Source organism: Marmota monax, unplaced genomic scaffold (genome assembly GCF_021218885.2).
Source record: "Marmota monax isolate L192 unplaced genomic scaffold, Marmota_monax_Labrador192_F-V1.1 WCK01_AAM20220418_F8-fsc00024, whole genome shotgun sequence".
Lineage (NCBI taxonomy): Eukaryota > Metazoa > Chordata > Mammalia > Rodentia > Sciuridae > Marmota > Marmota monax.
Window position 1 is genome coordinate 34861076 of NW_026695224.1, and position 6655 is coordinate 34867730.

Below are 6655 nucleotides of genomic sequence, written 5' to 3' on the forward strand. Positions count from 1 at the left end.
GGCACGCACCGCGGGGGGGACCACGCTGCACCAGACCCAGGTGGTGCCGGCCTGCGTCCCCTGTCACCCACAGACAGGACCCATCCCCCCCAGCCTGGTGTGCGCCTGGCGGGTCGTCTGCAGGGGTGCACACAGCTCCAGCTGCCCATGAGCTTAACCCCCGTGTGTGTGAGTCCAGCATAAAGCGTGTGTTGGGCAATAACTGGGCAGCCAATTCCCAGCGTCCATGCTGCAGAGCTCAGGCCTTCAGACAAGGGAGTCCCAGTGCTGGCGTAGCTCCTGACCTGGGGCCTCCCGGTGCTCCCCAGGCACTTTCTGCCACGCCCACGGGGCCCGCTAGGTCAGGACACCCCGTCCTTTCGTGGTGGGCACTGCCGCGTAGAAGCCCTTTCAGGACGGCCAAGGGAAAACCTTGCTGGCTGGTGCCCACCCAGGCAGCCCGGGTGTGGGGCGGTGGAGAGTGGAGGGAGGTGGTTAGTGGAGGGTGGTGGTGAGTGGAGGTTGGTGACCGAGTCTGTGGGGCAGGGAAGTGGATGTCGCCTTGGGGGGCCTCCTGCTGGGGCCTCAGAGGCTGGCGGGCTGCAGGACAACAGGAAGAGTCTGCCTCCAGGTCCACTGGGGTTGCTGGTGGAACCCACTTCCTGCAGACACGGGGCGGAGGGCCTGGTTTTATTACTGACTGTCAACTGGAGGCCACCCTCAGGCCCCTGCTGCGTGGCCCCTCCAGGCAGCCGCAGTGCCACTGTCTACATTAAGGCCAGCAGAAGGGCCCCTCGGGCCCCGGCCACTGAGTCGGAGTCTTACATGGCGAGATGGTCATGGGTGCTGTTTCTTTTGGCCAGAGGTTCACCTCAGGCCCAGCCCAGGGATGCATGCCACACCCCATGTGTGACAAGACTCAGATGCCTGTGGCCACATCTGTTTCTGCTCCTGCTGTGTGACCCTGGGCAAGCCCCCCACCTTCTCTGTGCAGCAGAGCAGTGGAGATTGCCATGGCTCCTTAGCTTCTGCATGGAGCTGTTTCCCTGGGTTCAAAGGACACGCTCAGCCCTGGTTCTTGGGATCATGGGAACTTGCCCAGCTGTAGCTGTAAGAGCTGACCCTGGCTGAGAGCTTGCACCTGTCCACTGTAGCACACGCACCATCTGGAAGGCACTGTCCTCACTTTATGGACGAGGGCACCTGGGGACTGAGGGTCAGACCCTTCCACGTGACTCAGGCCACACCCGTCCCTGCGCTGGGCCTTCTCTCACTGGCACTGCCCGGCTCTCCTGGAGTTTGACTTTGGGGCAGCACAAGGAGGTGGCCTCCTCTGACCGGGTGGAGAGCTGCAGGACTTTGGCGGGGGCCCTGGACCCTGCCCTGGCCATGCCCCCTGCTGCTTCCATCAGAGCCGTGTGGAGCCGAGGGTGGGGCAGGGTGACTTCCCAGGTTGGCCCCAGCTGCGGACACGCTTGTGAATCTTGATGACACCCTATTTTGAGGACAACGGTCCAACCACAGGACACAGCTGTCACTACTGGAAGTGTCCCCAGCACCTGCTAGGACATGTGCTACGATGCTTTGTCAGGCTTCTCCTGGGACATCGCCACTCCACTCACAGGGACGGGGCTTGCCGGAGAAAGGTGGCCCACGCAGCTCCCTGTGGCACAACCCCAGGCGTGGGCGGGCGGGGGCCCGAGGAGGGTGCCACAGGGCTGCCGCCACCGCTGGGCTGAGGGACCATGGGGGCGGGCAGCGCTGCTTATGGAGTAGGTCCAAGGACGTGGGGCCACCTGGGGGTCCCGGTGTGCAGAGGGGCTGGGGCCCCCTGGTGAGGAGCCAGAATGCGGTGCTGGATGGGAGAGCGGGGGGGGACCCGGCATACCAGGGGGTCCTTAGGAGGGGGGGACAGGCGTGCACGCGTGTGTGAGCATGCGGGGGGTGTGGGGCTGTGGTGTGCGGCTGTGGGTGTGCAGGGGTGTTTGGTGACAGTGAAGGTGAGTGCCTGTGTGTGAGCACGGTACTCAGGGTCCCCACATGCAGGCCACTGCCAGGTGGCTCCCCCCGGGGCTCCTCCCTGTCACAGCATCAGAAAGCTCTGCCACGGGACCCAGGCCTGGGTGGGCAGGGGCAGTGGGGTCCCAGCCTCTTTTGCCTGAGCTCACTGACCCCGAGGGAAGGACACATTCAGGGTGCAGGCAATGTGGGCACCCTGCGCTGCGGCACCCTTGCCCAAGGGAGTCCACCTGGTGCACTACTGTGGATGTCCAGCAGATGGCGTGGCCTGGGCAGGTTGCGGCAGGAGGTCTGGCGGACCCACCTTGGTGCAGGTGAGGAAACTGAGGCTGGTTCCCCTTCCCCTTGCACACAGGGGAATTCATTCCAGGTCCCATGTCTGGGGGCCCTTGCTCTGTGCTGGGGGCTGGGAACCAAGTGAGCCAACCTGATGGACTCTCCGAAGCTCGTTCATCTCGAGGGAAGAGGAACACGCTCCACAGGGATCACCTGACCCTGAAACACTGCTGCTCACCCCACACCCCACACAGTCTGCCGTAGGACCCTTGCTTGGCCACCTGTGTCCCCTGAGGCTGCGCCCTTACCTCCATGTGCCTCTTGATCCTCCCATACCACAACCCTCTTGAGAGTCCAGCCTCTTCCAGCTGAGTGGGCAAGGTCCTTCTGCGTGGACAGAGTGTGGGGCGTGGGGTCTGCACAGCCCGTCCACAGCTCCACCCTGCTGCAGCCGTGTGGCCCTGGGCGAGGGCCTCTTCTCCTGATTGTCACAGTTCAGCAGAACGTAGGTGTCCAGACTCTCTACAGGGGTCCTGGGTCCCCTCACTCAGGGCCTCGATGGGTCTATCCCTGGTTTTCTTTTTCTTTTTTGAGGGTGACAGTGTTTAAGTTGCATTCCCCCAAAATATGTTCAGGGCAAACCCCAGAACCCACGTGACCTTATTAGGGAGTAGGGTCCCTGCAGAAGGGCCAGTGGCGAGGGGGTCACACTGCAGCAGGGTGGCTCTGCCCTGACCCCACCGCCGGTGTCCTTACAAGAGGAGTGAGACATGGAGACACAGAAGGCCACCTGAAGAGAGACCAAGGGTTAGAGTGAAGTGACCACAATCCGAGGGACACGCAGAGCCCCAGGAGCTGGGGGAGGCAGGAAGGGAGCCCAGAACCTGGGCGGGAGCAGGGCGCCATGGCACCTTGACCCTGGACTCGTCTCCACACGGTAAACACCCATCTCCGGCTCTGAAGCCTCCCAGCTCTGGTCCCTTGTCACAGCCAGGAACTGAGGGCCGGCTCCCCGGCTCCCATCTCCTCTGAGGCCCAGCCGGGGAGGTGTGTTGGCCTGGGCCAGGTGGGCGCCTCTGGGCTGGGGAACAGGTGCTACCTGCAGACCTCCGCGTGGGCGCTTGGTGCACGCAGCGCGCCTGTCCTCCTGGCCTGGCCACGAGGGCTCTGTGATGCGCCTGCGTGGTGCTCCAGGTGAGACTGGCGTTGAAGCAGTGGCCAGTGCTGGAATCCCATCGTGGCCCCTCACAAGTGCTCAGCTGACTTCACCTCTGGGCCCCGGTTTCCTGCTCTGTGCTCGGGGCTGGGGAGACCCACCTGGCTCCCAGGGCATCTGTGAGGACGAAGCCAGACCCTGCTGTCCAGCGCACGGCAGACCTGGTCAGAGGCCCCCCCAGGCCTTTTCCCTGGCTGCTCCTTGCCAGAGCACCCTCGCTGCCTGTCCAGGAGGTGGGTATGGCAGGGCAGGGAGGCCATGGGCAGAGGTCCTCCCCGTGCAGACTGCCCAGCCCTAGGTCTCTGGCCACAGCTGTGATTATCCACAGCTGATGGCCAGCATTCCCCCATCCTGCCAGGACTTTCAGGAAAACAGCTGGACGGCTGGTGATTCCCGGGCCCTGCCCTGCATGGCCGTCCTGGCCAGCTGGACCCTGGGCTCTGCAGGCTCAGAGGAAGCCCAGCTGCTCTCCAGCTTCAGGACAGCCCAGCTGTGGGCCACGGCCTCAGTGACCCTGCAGACCCCTCCCAGCTCAGCTCTGGCCTGCTTCCCTTCCAGAGGGGGCAGAAAGCAGAGCCCCAGCCCACTGGCCCGGGGGTCGGGCAGAGCCATGGCCTCCCACAGGCGGGACATTCTGGAAGCCGTGTGGCCTGAAGAGTCCCTGCCAGCGCCTCCTGCCTGGCCAGGCGTGGGGTCACAGGCGGCGACCTCAGACACAGCAGAACTCCACCCCGTCTTCACCAACCCTGGGGCTGCCGTTAGGGTGAGGAGGCGCAGGTCTCAGGGACTGGCCAGGCTGTGGCGCTGCGGCTCACAGACCGAGATGGGGCTGTGTTGGCCAGTCGGGCAGGGAGCTCCCTAGAACCATCCGACCCCATCCCGCCAGGCAGGTGCTGGCACCCTGCTTTGCAGAGGCGTCCTTGGCTGCTCGAGGTGCCGCGGCTTGCTGATGCAGACGTCGGGTCACTCGGTCTTGGTGCAGACTGCTCCCCCTTAGGCAGCGGCCCTACTCACATTTTGTCTGTGCACCGAAAACATTGTTCTGAGAAAGGATGCGCTTCACCAGAATGCCAAGGGGCCTGGCACAGAAAGGCTGGGGCCCTGCTTCACAGGGCGCCAGAAAACAGCAGCCGTGGTGAGCAGACCAGAGGCTGCCCCAGCTCCCTCGGATACCCAGGCTGCACGGCACCCAAGTGAGCTCTGCCGGGCAGAACCTGACTCCCGGACGGGGCCCAGGAAACGCGTTCTCACAACTGGCCCCACCCCACTGCCTTGGTCAGCACCGTCAAGGTTGTTGGATTGAGTGTCCTGCCAACGCCGCCTCAAGACAAGCCCCCAGGCCCCACTTCTGGTGAGGTTGCTGCCCGGTCACCTCTCTCATTTAAATCCTGGAGCAGCCATGGCCCTAGAGGGGTGGTTTGCAGTGTGACCAAGTCTGGGCTCAAATCCTGGCCCCGTGATATTCTAACAGGATGACCCCAAGTGGTTCCCCAACCCCTCTGGCCCTTGCCTACCTAACTGTAGACAGATGTAACCACAGAGCTTGCTTGGCCACAGATCTGTGAGCCACCCACCCACCCATCCATCATCCGCCCACCCATCCGTCCTCTACCACCTACCTGTCCACCGACCCACCATCCTCCCACCCAGCCCTCCGTCCCTCCATCATCCACCACCCACCATCTCTCCCTCCATCCCACCCATCCGTCCCTCCATGCATCCACCCATTCATACATCCACCCACCCATCTTATGTCTCATGTTTTTCCAAACCATGACAATCCCCTTAAATAGTTCAGCATGCATATCATTCACAACGAGATCTCAATAGTTCAGAAAGCACGAGTTTACTTCTGGAAACAAAGATGACCCAGTCCTGCTCCTGGCCTCTGCCCACTCCCACCTGCAGCTCCAGGCTGCGGGCGGGCTCCCAGGCCAACAACGGCAAGGCTGTCCTCTTCCCCCGCCTGGATGCTGAAGGCCCCTCTGTGGAGGAGGGTCGGGGACAGAGTGGAGCTGGGGTCTCCAGGTCCTCTCCTGTCAGAGCCCTCCAGGGAGCCTGCCTGCGCCTCTGGCTGGGGAGTCACCGCGGGCTCTGTCCCAGGGCCAAGCTCAGCACCTTGGGCCAGCTGCTCCCAGAGGTGGCCAGCTCCCTGTCACTGGAAGTGGCCAAGCAAAGACTGAGACAGTGGGGACAGGAAGGCGTTACAGAAAGGGGTCAAAGTCAGAGCAGGGCCTGAGTGACATCAGGTCTCTCAATGTGGCGCCTTGACGTCTGGGCTGTAACCCTGGGGCTGTCCTGGGCTCTGTGGGACGTTTTGCAGTGTTCCTGGTCTTGACCGCTAGGTTCTGAAAGCACGTCCACTCCCCGCAACCAAAATGACAACCCAAAGTAGCAGCCGTCATTACCAAGTGTCCCCTGGGAAGGCCTGCCCTGGTTGGACATCTAAGGTAGGGACATTTAGGGTCCCTTCCTCCCCCCCGCCCCGTAGGACTGCATCCTTCCTGTTGCTGTGGAAACGGGTGATTCTCTTGGCCTCTTTCTCCTTTGCTGGCCTCATTTATGCACTCTCCCCACCAGCAAGCCCCAAGTGGGGAGCCCAGGCGACAGTGACACAAAAGGCCCGCCCTCTCCTCTTCTACGGGGTGGACGCAGCAACATTCTGGCCTAAATCGAGGATTAAGAGAGAAGGTACCATGAAAACCCTAGCGATTGCCGTGCACCGTCCACTCGGGCTCTCAGGACTGTGAGGGGCAGCCTGGGGTGGCAGGAGGGCTCCTAAGGGAAGACCCGGCAGTGGAGCAGGTGCACAGGTGGGTGGGGTGAGCCTTCCCCTGTCAGTCACAGCGGGGAGGGCCACAGTGTCCACTCTGTGCTTTGGGTGTAGCCCAGGCTGCTCGGCCACGGCACCTGAGTTTTAAAATGGACGCGTTTCACCTCTTCCTCTCCCCCTGCTCCTCCCTAGTCTCAGGGAAACAGGTCGCCTTTCTTCCCCCCGTCGGCAGAGCTCTGTCCCTGAGCACACACCCACAGGACCCCAATGATCCAGAATTTGGGTTTGGCACCAGAAGATCTCAGAGAGACTGTCCCCCACATTAACACGGGAATCACACTGCAACAGTGGACCCGGGAATGTGGCCTTTGAGCCACCTCTTTAACAGCCCC

At 62.7% G+C, this 6655-nt stretch overlaps 1 long non-coding RNA gene across 1 annotated transcript in view; it reads left to right on the forward strand.

The window, feature by feature from the left end:
- Positions 1-2011: 2011 nt before the first annotated feature.
- Positions 2012-6655, forward strand: part of LOC124086624 (uncharacterized) — a 5479-nt gene continuing 835 nt past the window's right edge. Inside the window, exons 1-3 of the long non-coding RNA XR_006849849.2 lie at positions 2012-4841; positions 5836-5940; positions 6071-6181. This is a non-coding gene — a long non-coding RNA (uncharacterized LOC124086624). The remainder of the gene's footprint in view (positions 4842-5835; positions 5941-6070; positions 6182-6655) is intronic.